Genomic DNA, 14104 nt, shown 5'->3' with positions numbered 1-14104 from the left:
GGTTGGACTCTCAACCCAAAGATAGCCTGAACTCTTGGGATAAGCTAGTCACCGCTTTCTTAGCCAAGTTCTTTCCTCCTCAAAAGCTGAGTAAGCTTAGAGTGGATGTTCAAACCTTCAGACAGAAGGAAGGTGAATCCCTCTATGAAGCTTGGGAGATATACAAGCAACTGACCAAAAAGTGTCCTTCTGACATACTTTCAGAATGGACCATCCTGGATATATTCTATGATGGTCTGTCTGAATTAGCTAAGATGTCATTGGATACTTCTACAGGTGGATCCATTCACCTAAAGAAAACGCCTGCAGAAGCTCAAGAACTCATTGACATGGTTGCTAACAACCAGTTTATGTACACTTCTGAGAGGAATCCTGTGAGTAATGGGATGCCTCAGAAGAAGGGAGTTCTTGAAATTGATACTCTGAATGCCATATTAGCTCAGAATAAAATATTGACTCAGCAAGTTAATATGATTTCTCAGAGTCTGAATGGAATGCAAGCTGCATCCAACAGTACTCAAGAGGAATCTGCTGAAGAAGAGGCTTATGATCCTGAGAACCCTGCAATAGCAGAGGTGAATTACATGGGTGAACCATATGGAAACACCTATAATCCCTCATGGAGAAGTCACCCAAATCTCTCATGGAAGGATCAACAAAAGCCTCAACAAGGCTTTAATAATGGTGGAAGAAACAGGTTTAACAATAGTAAACCTTTTCCATCATCCACTCAGCAACAGACAGAGAATTCTGAACAAAATACCTCTAATTTAGCAAACTTAGTCTCTGATCTATCTAAGGCCACTGTGAGTTTCATGAATGAAACAAGGTCTTCCATTAGAAATTTGAAAGCACAAGTGGGCCAGCTGAGTAAGAAGATCACTGAAACTCTCCCTAGTACTCTCCCAAGCAATACAGAAGAGAATCCAAAAGGAGAGTGCAAGGCCATTGAATTAATTACCATGGCCGAACCTGTAAGGGAGGTTGAGGACGTGAATCCCAAGGAGGAAGACCGCCTGGGACGTCATGTGATCAACAAGGAGTTTCCCTCTGAGGAACCAAAGGAATCTGAGGCTCATCTAGAGACCATAGAGATTCCATTAAACCTCCTTACGCCCTTCATGAGCTCTGATGAGTATTCCTCTTCAGAAAAGAATGAGGATGTTATTGAAGAGCAAGTTGCCAAGTTCCTTGGTGCAATCATAAAGCTGAATGCCAATTTATTTGGTAATGAGACTTGGGGAGATGAACCTCCCCTGTTCACCAATGAACTAAATGCATTGGATCAACTGACATTGCCTCAGAAGAAACAGGATCCTGGAAAGTTCCTAATACCTTGTACCATAGGCACCATGACCTTTGCGAAGGCTCTATGTGACCTTGGATCAGGAATAAACCTCATACCACTCTCTGTAATGGAGAAATTGGGAATCTTTGAGGTACAAGCTGCTAAAATCTCATTAGAGATGGCAGAAAATTCCAGAAAACAGGCTTATGGACAAGTAGAGGACATATTAGTAAAGGTTGAAGGCCTTTACATCCCTGCTGATTTCATAATCCTAGATACTGGGAAGGATGAGGATGAATCCATCATCCTTGGAAGACCCTTCCTAGCCACAGCAAGAGCTGTGATTGATGTTGACAGAGGTGAACTAGTCCTTCAATTGAATGAGGACTCCCTTGTGTTTAAAACTCAAGGACATCCTTCTGTAAACATGGAAAAGAGGCACAGTAAACTTCTCTCAGTACAGAGTCAACTAAAGCCCCTAGAGTCAAACTCTAAGTTTGGTGTTGGGAGGCCTCAGCCGAACTCTAAGTTTGGTGTTGAACTCCCATATTCAAACTCTAAGTTTGGTGTTGGGAGTCTATAAAATTGACCTGATCAACTGTGTGGAGCCATGAGAGCCCACTGCCAAGCTATTGACATTAAATAAGCGCTTGTTGGGAGGCAACCCAATTTTTATTTATCTAATTTTATTTTTATTTTTATTGTTATTTCATGTTTTATTAGGTTCATGATCATGTGGAGTCACAAAATAAATATAAAAATTGAAAACGGAATCAAAAACAGCAGAAGAAAAATCACACCCTGGAGGAAGATCTTACTGGCGTTTAAACGCCAGTAAGGAGCATCTGGCTGGCGTTCAACGCCAGAACAGAGCATGGATCTGGCATTGGATGCCAAAAACAAGCAGCATCCTGGCGTTCAGACGCCAGAAATGCACACTGAGGAAGAGCTGGCGCTGAACGCCAGAAACAAGCATCTGGCTGGCGTTCAACGCCAGAAATATGCTACATCTGAGCGCTGAACGCCCAGAACAAGCATCAATTCGGCGTTTAAATGCTAGAATTGCATGCAAAGGCATTTTACATGCCTAATTGGTGCAGGGATGCAAATCCTTGACACCTCAGGATCTGTGGACCCCACAGGATCAACTCAGCATCTGTGGACCCCACAGGATCCCCACCTACCACCACTCACTCTCTTCCCTCTTCTCAATGTTCATCCTCTCTTCCCAATAAATACTCTTCCCCAAAACTCTTCACCAATCACCTCAATCTCCCTTCCCTATCCCCACTTCAACACTCACATCCATCCACTCTTCCCCATAAACCTACCTCATAAACTCCACCTACCTTCAAAATTCAAAATCAATTTCCCACCCAAACCCACCTTATATGGCCGAAACTAACCCCCCTTCCTTCCCTGTATAAAGCCCTCCATTCTTCCTCATTTTCACACAACACAACCCTATCTTCCCCTTCTTGGCCGAATACACCTCTCCCTCCTCTCCTCCATATTTTCTTCTTCTTCTTCATCTATTCTTTCTTCTCTTGCTCGAGGGCGAGCAATATTCTAAGTTTGGTGTGGTAAAAGCATAAGCTTTTTGTTTTTCCATTACCATTGATGGCACCCAAGACCGGAGGATCCTCTAGAAAAGGAAAAGGGAAGACAAAAGCTTCCATCTCTGAGTCATGGGAGATGGAAAGATTCATCTCCAAAGCTCATCAAGACCACTTCTATGATGTTGTGGCCAAGAAGAAGGTGATCCCTGAGGTCCCTTTCAAGCTCAAGAGAAATGAGCATCAGGAGATCCAACATGAAATCCAAAGAAGAGGTTGGGAAGTTCTAACAAACCCCATCCAACAAGTCGGCATCCTAATGGTTCAAGAGTTCTATGCCAATGCATGGATCACTAAGAACCATGATCAAAGTAAGAACCCGAACCCAAAGAATTATCTCATCATGGTTCGGGGGAAATACTTAGATTTTAGTCCGGAAAATGTGAGGTTAGCATTTGACTTGCCTATAATGCAAGGAGATGCACGCCCCTACACTAGAAGGGTCAACTTTAATCAAAGGTTAGACCAAGTCCTCATGGACATATGTGTGGAAGGAGCTCAATGGAAGATTGACTCAAAAGGTAAACCGGTTCAACTTAGAAGACTGGACCTTAAGCCTGTGGCTAGAGGATGGTTGGAGTTCATCCAACGCTCCATCATCCCTACTAGCAACCGATCTGAAGTTACTGTGGATCGGGCCATCATGATTCATAGCATCATGATTGGTGAGGAAGTAGAAGTTCATGAGGTCATCTCCCTTGAACTCTACAAAATAGCCGAAAAGTCCTCTCCCTTGGCAAGGCTAGCTTTCCCTCATTTTATTTGCCATCTATGTTACTCAGCTGGAGCTTTCATAGAAGGAGACATTCCCATTGAGGAAGAGAAGCCCATCACTAAGAAAAGGATGGAGCAAACAAGAGAGCTCACTCATGGAGCTCAAGAAACACGTGAGGAAGTGCATCATCAAGAAATCCCTGAGATACCTCAAGGGATGCACTTTCCTCCACAAAATTTTTGGGAGCAAATCAATACCTCCCTAGGAGAATTAAGTTCCAACATGGGATAATTAATGGTGGAACATCAAGAGCACTCCATCATCCTTCATGAAATTAGAGAAGATCAAAAAGCAATGAGGGAGGAGCAACAAAGACAAGGAAGAGACATAGAAGAGCTCAAGGACATCATTGGTTCCTCAAGGAGAAAATGCCACCATCACTAAGGTGGACTCATTCCTTGTTCTTACATTCTCTGTTTTTCGTTTTCTTTATGTTAAGTGCTTATCCATGTTTGTGTCTTATTACATGATCATTAGTATTTAGTAACTTTGTCTTAAAGTTATGAATGTCCTATGAATCCATCACCTCTCTTAAATGAAAAATGTTTTAATTCAAAAGAACAAGAAGTACATGAGTATCGAATTTATCCTTGAACTTAGTTTAATTATATTGATGTGGTGACAATACTTTTTATTTTCTGAATGAATGCTTGAACAGTGCATATGTCTTTTGAAGTTGTTGTTTAAGAATGTTAAATATGTTGGCTCTTGAAAGAATGATGACAAGGAGACATGTTATTTGATAATCTGAAAAATCATAAAAATGATTCTTGAAGCAAGAAAAAGCAGTGAATACAAAGCTTGCAGAAAAAAATAGCGAAAAAAAAAGAGAGAAAAAGCAAGCAGAAAAAGCCAAAAGCTCTTAAAACCAAAAGGCAAGAGAAAAAAGCCAGTAGCCCTTAAAACCAAAAAGCAAGGGTAAATATAAAGGATCCAAGGCTTTGAGCATCAGTGGATAGGAGGGCCTAAAGGAACAAAATCCTGGCCTAAGCGGCTAAACCAAGCTGTCCCTAACCATGTGCTTGTGGCATGAAGGTGTCAAGTGAAAACTTGAGACTGAGCGGTTAAAGTCAAGGTCCAAAGCAAAAGAAGAGTGTGCTTAAGAATCCTGGACACCTCTAATTGGGGACTTTAGCAAAGCTGAGTCACAATCTGAAAAGGTTCACCCAGTTATGTGTCTGTGGCATTTATGTATCCGGTGGTAATACTGGAAAACAAAGTGCTTAGGGCCATGGCCAAGACTCATAAAGTAGCTGTGTTCAAGAATCAACATACTGAACTAGGAGAATCAATAACACTATCTGAACTCTGAGTTCCTATAGATGCCAATCATTCTGAACCTCAATGGATAAAGTGAGATGCCAAAACTATTCAAGAGGAAAAAAGCTACAAGTCCCACTCATCTGATTGGAGCTATGTTTCATTGATATTTTGGAATTTATAGTATATTCTCTTCTTTTTATCCTATTTGATTTTCAGTTGCTTGGGGACAAGCAACAATTTAAGTTTGGTGTTGTGATGAGCGGATAATTTATACGCTTTTTGGCATTGTTTTTAGTGTGTTTTTAGTAGGATCTAGTTACTTTTAGGGATGTTTTTATTAGTTTTTATGTTAAATTCACATTTATGGACTTTACTATGAGTTTGTGTGTTTTTCTGTGATTTCAGGTATTTTCTGGCTGAAATTGAGGGACTTGAGCAAAAATCAGATTCAGAGGTTGAAGAAGGACTGCTGATGCTGTAGGATTCTGACCTCCCTGCACTCAAAGTGGATTTTCTGGAGCTACAGAACACAAAATGGCGCGCTTCTAATTGCGTTGGAAAGTAGACATCCAGGGCTTTCCAGCAATATCTAATAGTTTATACTTTAGCCGAGTTTAGACGACGCAAAAGGGCGTTGAACGCCAGTTCTACGCTGCAGTCTAGAGTTAAACGCCAGAAACACATCACGGACCAGAGTTGAACGCCAGAAACACATTACAAACTAGCGTTCAACTCCAAGAATGACCTCTCCATGTGTAAACTTCAAGCTCAGCCCAAGCACACACCAAGTGGGCCCCGGAAGTGTATTTATGCATCAATTACTTACTTTTGTAAACCCTAGTAACTAGTTTAGTATAAATAGGACTTTTTGCTATTGTATTAGACATCTTATGATTTTTAGTTCATCTTTAGATCATATTGATCACGTTGGGGGCTGGCCTCTCGGCCATGCCTGGACCTTATCACTTATGTATTTCCAACGGTAGAGTTTCTACACACCATAGATTAAGGTGTGGAGCTCTGCTGTTCCTCACGAATTAATGCAAAGTACTACTGTTTTTCTATTTAATTCAACTTATTCCGCTTCTAAGATATTCATTCGCAATTCAATATGAATGTGATGAACGTGACAATCATCATCATTCCTATACGAACGCGTGCCTGACAACCACTTCCGTTCCACCTTAGATTGGATGATTATCTCTTGGATCTCTTAATCAGAATCTTCGTGGTATAAGCTAGATTGATGGCGGCATTCATGAGAATCCGGAAAGTCTAAACCTTGTCTGTGGTATTCCGAGTAGGATTCAGGGATTGAATGATTGTGACAAACTTTAAACTCGCGAGTGCTGGGCGTAGTGACAGACGCAAAAGGATAGTAAATCCTATTCCAGTATGATCGAGAACCTCTAGATGATTAGCCATGCAGTGACAGTGCATCGGACCATTTTCACAGAGAGGATGGGATGTAGCCATTGACAACGGTGATGCCTCCAGATGATTAGCCATGCAGTGACAGCGCATCGGACCATTTTCACAGAGAGGATGAGAGGTAGCCATTGACGACGGTGATGCCCTTACATAAAGTTTGCCATGGAAAGGAGTAGGAAGGATTGGATGAAGACAGCAGGAAAGCAGATGTTCAGAGGAACGAAAGCATCTCTATACACTTATCTGAAATTCTCACTGATGAATTACATAAGTATTTCTATCTTTATTTTCTATTTATTTATTATTACTATTCGAAAACTCCATAACCATTTGATATCCGCCTGACTGAGATTTACAAGATGACCATAGCTTGCTTCATACCAACAATCTCCGTGGGATCGACCCTTACTCACGTAAGGTTTTATTACTTGGACAACCCAGTGCACTTGCTGGTTAGCTGTGCGAAGTTGTGAAGTTATGTTTGGACCATGGTATTGTGCACCAGTTATTGGCGCCATGCCAGGGAGAGAACGAAAAACATATTTTACAACCTCAGAGTAACAATTTCGCATACCAGTCTTCAATCTCAAGAAAACTCATTTCTTGCTCTATCCCATCCAATTTTTCATATGGGATATGCTTTGGAGGATTTGCACTCTCCTCCTCAACATCAACTTCAATCTTGTTGGAGGGATTTTCTATGACCATAGATTCCCATGGAGACTCCGCATCTCCTAAATCTTCAACCACTTCTTCCTTGTCTTTATCAATCATGGGTTCCTCCAATTATTCCAACACAAAGCAATAATCCTCATTTTCCACCAAAGATTCCAATCTCTCCTTCATGATATGCTCTTCATTTGACTCTCCACATGTGGCCATGGGAGTTCCTTGAGTGCTCAAGCATTGGGAGGCTAATTGGTTTACCAACTCATTCAAGGCAGTTCTGGATTCTAGTGTCTCCCTTTGCATTTCTCTTTGTTCTTGAATTAGCAAAGTGAGAGAATCATCAATTTGGGCTTGGGGTGGATAAGAGGGTTCATTATTTTGGAGGAAAGGTTCATAATAGGAAGGTGGTTCTTCTTGGTAGGGTTGTGGCGGTTCAACACTCTCCAATTTTTCCACTTGTTGCACAACACACTCCATGGTTGCTTGAAGCCAGTCCATTGCTTCCTTGAGGTGATCTCTTGATTCTTGTTCCAACTTGCAAGCGTAAGTAAGATCATCTTGCTCTTGGATAAATGGACATGAATATTCTTCCATGGAGGGTTGTGGTTGAAAGTTGAATTCATCTTGTTGTTGAGAGTTTGCATACATTGGAGGTGGTTCATCTTGGTAATAGTATGGAGGAGGTGGTTCTTGTAGGTATTGAGGTGGTGGTTCCATATATGGTTCATATGGCTCATATGGTTGTTGGTATGGTGGGTAAGGATTAGGGTCATATAAAGGTGTTTGGTAGAAAGGGCTTGTGAGTATGGTTGAGCGTTATGTTGAGGATGAGGTTTATAAGCATATGGTGGGGCTTGTTGGTAACTATAAGGAGGTCCATCATAGCTATTGGATTGATATGCATTAGGAGTGGAATTATACCTATATGAGACCAGAGGAGGTTGTTGCCAAGAAGGTTGTCCATAAGCTTGAGGCTCCTCCCACCTTTAATTGTTCCATCCTTGATGCATATTCTCATTGAAACTTCCATTTCCTTCAACATAATATGAACCAAACTCATAGCCAAAGTGAGAATTCATGACAGCAAGAGAAAAGGAAAACAAAACCAAATAAGAAAAAAGAAAACTAACAAAAACTAAGAGACAAGAGGCAAACATATTTACAATATTCACATATATATAATAACCAATAACAAGGGCACAATTACAATTCCCCGGCAATGGCGCCATTTTGATGAATGGCTTTTTGACGGTATAGAATTTCACAAATGAAATCTCGTTGCTAGTATAGTTTCTAAACCAACAAAGAATCCTTTCATGCAAAAATTTGGTTGTCACGAGTAACAAACCCCTAAAAATAATAACCGAAGTATTCAAACCTCGGGTCGTCTCTCAAAGGAATTGTAGGGAAGTATTCTTGCTATTGGTTATGAGATGTATATTTTGGGGTTTTTGAATAAGGAACAAGAAAGGTAAATTGCAAGAATAAAACTAATAACTAAGAAAGCTCTTGGCAAGGTATGAGAACTAGAAGTCCTATCCTCATTATCTTCCTCAATTGTGACATCAATTGTCCATTGCTCCCTCTTAGTCAACCTATCACTATAAAGGTAAGTCAAGTGGATAAATCAATTTGATTCCTCAAGTCCTAGTCAACTTTTAAAGAAAGACTAGAGTTAGTGGAATTCAAATTAACTAGCAACTTTCAATTATCAATCAACAAGAGAGTTTGATAACTCAAGAGTCTCCAATTACTCTACCAAAGCCAAGAGGAGAAAAATATACTCTAAAACCCAACCAAGCATTTTATCAAACACTTGGAAGGCATAAAAGGAAAGTAAAATCAAATTGCAAGAAAAGTAAATCTACAATTACTAATTAAAACAACAACAATAAAGGAACATGAATCATAAATTACATTAAAAGAAAAATAAGAGAAACAAAAGTGCATCAACATAAAAGTAAAGAATTACAAGAATTAAGTGCTAAACTAGAGAGAGAGAAGGTAGAAGAACAAGAATCGATAAAGGAAAAGTAAATCAAAGCATGAAATTAACCTAGATCTTAGAAATCCTAATCTAACCTAATCCTAATTCTAGAGAGAAGAGAGAGCTTCTCTCTCTAGAAACTAATTAAAGCATTTCACTCCAAAAATTCAATTATGACTTCCCTCTAAAACTCAAGCTCTCTGTGACTCTTCTTGATTTCTGCATATAATAGGCTCAGAATTGAGTTGGATTTGGGCCTGGGAAGCCCAGAATTCACCCCCAGCGTTTTGCCTTTAATGAAGTCACGTGCGAGCATCCACGCATACGCGTGGGTCACGCGTACGCGTCGCTTGGCAATTTGCGTCCCACGCGTACGCCTCATGTACGCATACGCATCGCCAAGCGACTTCACATTCCACGCGTGCGCGTCTGCTGCACATGCGCATCGATGAGTGCATCCCAAATCCTTGATTTTCCATGATTTCTCCACGTTGCATGCTTTTCTCTCCATTTCTTTGATCCATTCCTAGCCTTTTCAACCTGAAATCACTAACACACACATCAAGGCATCTAATGGAATCAAAAGTGACCCCCGAAAAAGCACGTTTTCACTTTTAAGCGCAAATTAGAGAGAATATATAAAATCATGCTATTTTAGTGGATAAGTGTGGGAAAAGGGTGATCAAACTCCCTAAATTAAGCATAGAATATACCCCCAAATAGCGATGCATCAGTGCACCAACAGACAAGAAACACAAAAAAAGTGGGAGTCTCTATGTCAGAGTATAGAGAACTCCCAGTGAGATATCCTTTGTAAAAGAAATAAAATAAAATAAAATAAACTAAGCAATTAACAAAAAAATTTGAAAATAAAAATGCAAAAATAACCTAAACATTTTCGAAAACAAAAAGGAAAAGACTTTACTAAAATTTTCAAAAAAATAAAAGAGAAAATACTAAGGGACACCAAACTTAAAATCAGAAACTAAAAGAAAATAAATAATGCAAAATTCAAAAATAAAGAAAAATAAATAAAATAAGAAATCAATAATTAAAAGAAAAAGTAAATAAACAAAAATGAATTAAAATACGTAATCTATGCAACGAGATAACTCGTAGTTGTCAATCACAAACAATCCCCGGCAATAGCGCCAAAAACTTGGTGCGCAAATTATGAACTCACACAACTTAACCGGCAAGTGCACCAGGTTATCCAAGTAATACCTCAGGTGAGTGAAGGTCGATCCCACGAGGATTGTCATACTGAGCAAGCAATAGTTGTCTTATTGGACTTAGTTTGGTGAGTTGAAAACCCATAAACAATTAGCAAGAGAAATAAAGAAAGCAATTAAGAGTTTGGTGTGAAAATAATATAAGAAAACAGTTAAGGTCTCGGAGATGTTTACTTTTTCTGGATTAAAATATCTTACCAACTATTTTAACAACAAATGATTCATTCTATGGCGAACTCTAATTACCCAAGACTAGTTTAGTGCCACGAAAACCATAATTACCCAAGAGTAACATGGGTACATGTCACATATCCAAATTAGTTCATGCAAATTAGCGGTTTAAGAGGAATTTATTTTCAAGCTATAGTTAAAGTGAGATAACTCTCTCGAGAATCACAAGAACTCATGTAGAAAAGGGTCATACTCTCGTTCCACCCAGTTCATAAGATTAAGAACAAAAATAATCCTTAGAATTGAATCAAACATAAATTAAAATAGAAGAGTAATAGTTCTAATCCATAGAAATAAACAAAGCTCCGAACTTTAACCAAGAGAGGTTTAGTTGCCCATACTTACAGAGGAAACACAATTATCGTCTAATGATACTTGATGCTGAGAAGGGGCGCATCTTATTCCTTAAATACTAACCTAGTAATAAATGCTAGACCTAAAAAAAATATTGTTTGTAAATAAAGATTACAAAAAGAAATTAAATTGAAACTAAGAAGTGCTAAGTCCAATTGGAAGCCCAAAGAGAAGGTGTCTTCAGCCTACTCTTGGTGTTTCATGCCAGAGATGGGCGTTAAACACCCAAGGAGGAGAGGCACGCTCCTAGTTCTGATGCCTTACTGGCGCTAAATTCCAGCTGGGCGTTTAGCGCCAGGGGGATGCTGCATCATTTCTTCTTTTTGCTCCAAACTCCGTCAAATAGGTCCAAAATTCACCTAAAATCATAAAAATACCAAAACAAGTCAAAGTAGCATCCAAAGAGGACTTTTGTACTAAACAACTAAAAGTAAATAGATTCTAACCAAAAACAACTAAAAAATGGTAGTAAAAAGGGTATAAGATGCTCACGCAACACGCACACCCTCTGATTTTACCTAGTGTGCACACGCACAAAATGCGTAGTGGGCGTAATTTTGAAAAGAAACCCTATCGTGAGTTTACCCCCCCCCCTTCTTTCTTCTTCGCCCTTCATTCTTCCCTTGAACCAAACCAAAACATGACACCACCATCTTCCACCTCTTACATCCAGTGACCCTTACTGCCGCCGGCGACGACCCTACCATCACACCTCTCCTTTTCTTCTTCTCTCTCTCTTCCCTCCATCCACCATCTCCCAGTTTGTCCCTGTGCCAGCTAGCATGCTTCCCTCTGCTTTCGGTGACGCAGCTCCACCACGACCCAGTGGTGGCAATCCCTGTGCCGCTGTGAATCCCTTGCTACCGCTTTCCCTCCATTCTTCATCCTTCATTGACGTAGGTTCCCCATTTTGGTTCATCTGCCCTATTTCTTTTAGTTGGTTTTACTTGCATTTTAATTTGATTTTAGTAATCAGGTTTGGTTTAGATTATTTAGTTGTTAGTTTAATTGGATTGCAATTGATGGTTTGCTGATTTCTAGTTGATGGCTACTTGTAATGAGCTTGAAATTCATGAATATATGCTATACACACCAAATGTTTGTCATAATGCCTAAATGAGTTTTTTTTTTGTTTAATTCATGTGTTTTGGCCACCATATGTCTTAAACTTTGTCCTAGTTTGGCATTCTAATCATGAATTGTGCAATTTTAGATGACTTTGATGTTAATTGTGATTGAATTTCACTAAGGTACTTATTTGTTACTTTGAGTTGCTAGCACCAAATTGGTTTAAAATTTTAACTTTGGTCACTTATTTGGTGCAATGTTGATAAGTACATATTGAATATAGTGAGTTGAATTGAGTTGCTTATTCATCTTGATTTTCAAAACCATTTAATCATATAATAACTACTAGTTCTTTAATGCTTTGCATTTGTTTGAGTGACTTGATTTGATTTTTTTCAAGCTAGTCGCTTTCCCAACAAGTACTTTGTCCGTGTGATTATTTCCTTGTTTTTGAGGATGAATAAGTAGTTTACTTTTCATTATTGAATTGGTTATTGTTTGTTGTGCTATTTTATATCAATATTGCACTTTCACTTGCACAATTGCAATATCCGATATTTCCATAATTCAATTCAATTTATTTTAGTTAGTTTTCCAAGTTTGTTTGTGCTTTAACATTTACTTATTCATTACTTGCAACTTAAGCCATTTAATTGAGAAACACATGCTTACTTTTTGATTGTGTGGTTTGCCGTTTTCACTGGCCAACGTGTGTGTTCTACTCGCATGCACATTTAGAATATACACGTTGTCTTTTATCATACCACACTACTATGTACTCTTCCTTAATTCCTATTTATTTATTTTATACAGCAGTCCGAGTCATCGCATCCGTCAACTGCAGGTGGAGTGCCTTAGACCCTTTATCCCTGGATTATGATGCATGCATAGAGGACTGTGCAACGCTTAAGTGTGGGAGAAGATTCGTGAATTTTGGCGTGTAAACTTCTTCTCCGAACACTTTGCAATGTTTTCTGCTTTATATCATTATGCTTTTATGGATATTTATTAGTACTTTTGACTTTTGCACCGTATTACTCTTATTTTAGTTGGTGGTATATACCTTGGTTTATTTCTGGTTTTATTGCTAGTATTGCATTTTTTCTTTACTTGGTATATATTCTATAAATAGTAGTTGTAATTGGATGCTGTGAATAGTATAGTGCCTGATGCGCATAAACTAGTTATGCTACGATTTAGGAAATTGCACGATCGGCAAAATTCCTTCCGGCAAGTGCACCGGTTATCGTCAAGTAAAAACTCACAATAGAGTGAGGTCGAATCCCACAAGGATTGGTTGAGTGAGCAATTCGGATTAGAAGTGTGTTCTAGTTGAGTGGAATCAAGATTGAGATGAGAATTGCGGAATGTAAAATTGGCGGTAAAAGTAAATGACAAGAAATTGAAATGGCGGTATCTTAAATTGCATGAATTAAAGAGCAGAAACTAAATTGCTGAAATTAAAAGGGAATGGGGGTGATTGCATGAATTGAGTTGCAGAATGTAAAGAGAAGATGGAAATCAGAATTGGGGGATTCATTGGGTTATAGGAGATATTGAGATCTCCGAATCAAAACATGTTTATCTCTTCCTCAAGCAATGCGTTCATTGAATTTTGCTTGGCAATCTTATATGATTGGATCCCAATCCCTTGGCTCACCAATTCTCTCTAAAAATGAACAAATTCCCAATCCCTTGGTTTAAATGTTCATAAGAAGAGATGATGCTCGATCACTGATTATACCACACAGTTTCATGAACCACAATTTGGTAGGATTACATGTCACAATATCCATCCAAACCCCAATCCAATTCACTGTGAGAAAGCTTCTCTAGCATGAATCCTCCATTCCTTTCCCAAGGTTCCGAAGGATTCCAATTATGGGTAGTTTCTTTCCCAGGACAACTACCCAATGGAATTAGATCGAGAAGCTTTCTAACAAAATTCAAGAGAAAAGATTGAAGAAGAAGATAAACTATTATTGATTCATTGAATTACAATAGAGCTCCCTAACCCAATGAAAGGGGTTTAGTGAGTCATAGCTCTGAATTCAATTACAAAACTAAAAGAAAATGATTTCCAGTTCTCTCCCCCTCAGGGGCTGGATTCCCCTTCAATTCCCCCCCTTTTCAAATGCAGAAACTAAGGCCTTTAAATAGGCTCCCTAAATTACAAAATGAAAATGAAAT

Source organism: Arachis hypogaea, chromosome 16, assembly GCF_003086295.3.
Source record: "Arachis hypogaea cultivar Tifrunner chromosome 16, arahy.Tifrunner.gnm2.J5K5, whole genome shotgun sequence".
Lineage (NCBI taxonomy): Eukaryota > Viridiplantae > Streptophyta > Magnoliopsida > Fabales > Fabaceae > Arachis > Arachis hypogaea.
This window is presented reverse-complemented; position numbering follows the sequence as displayed.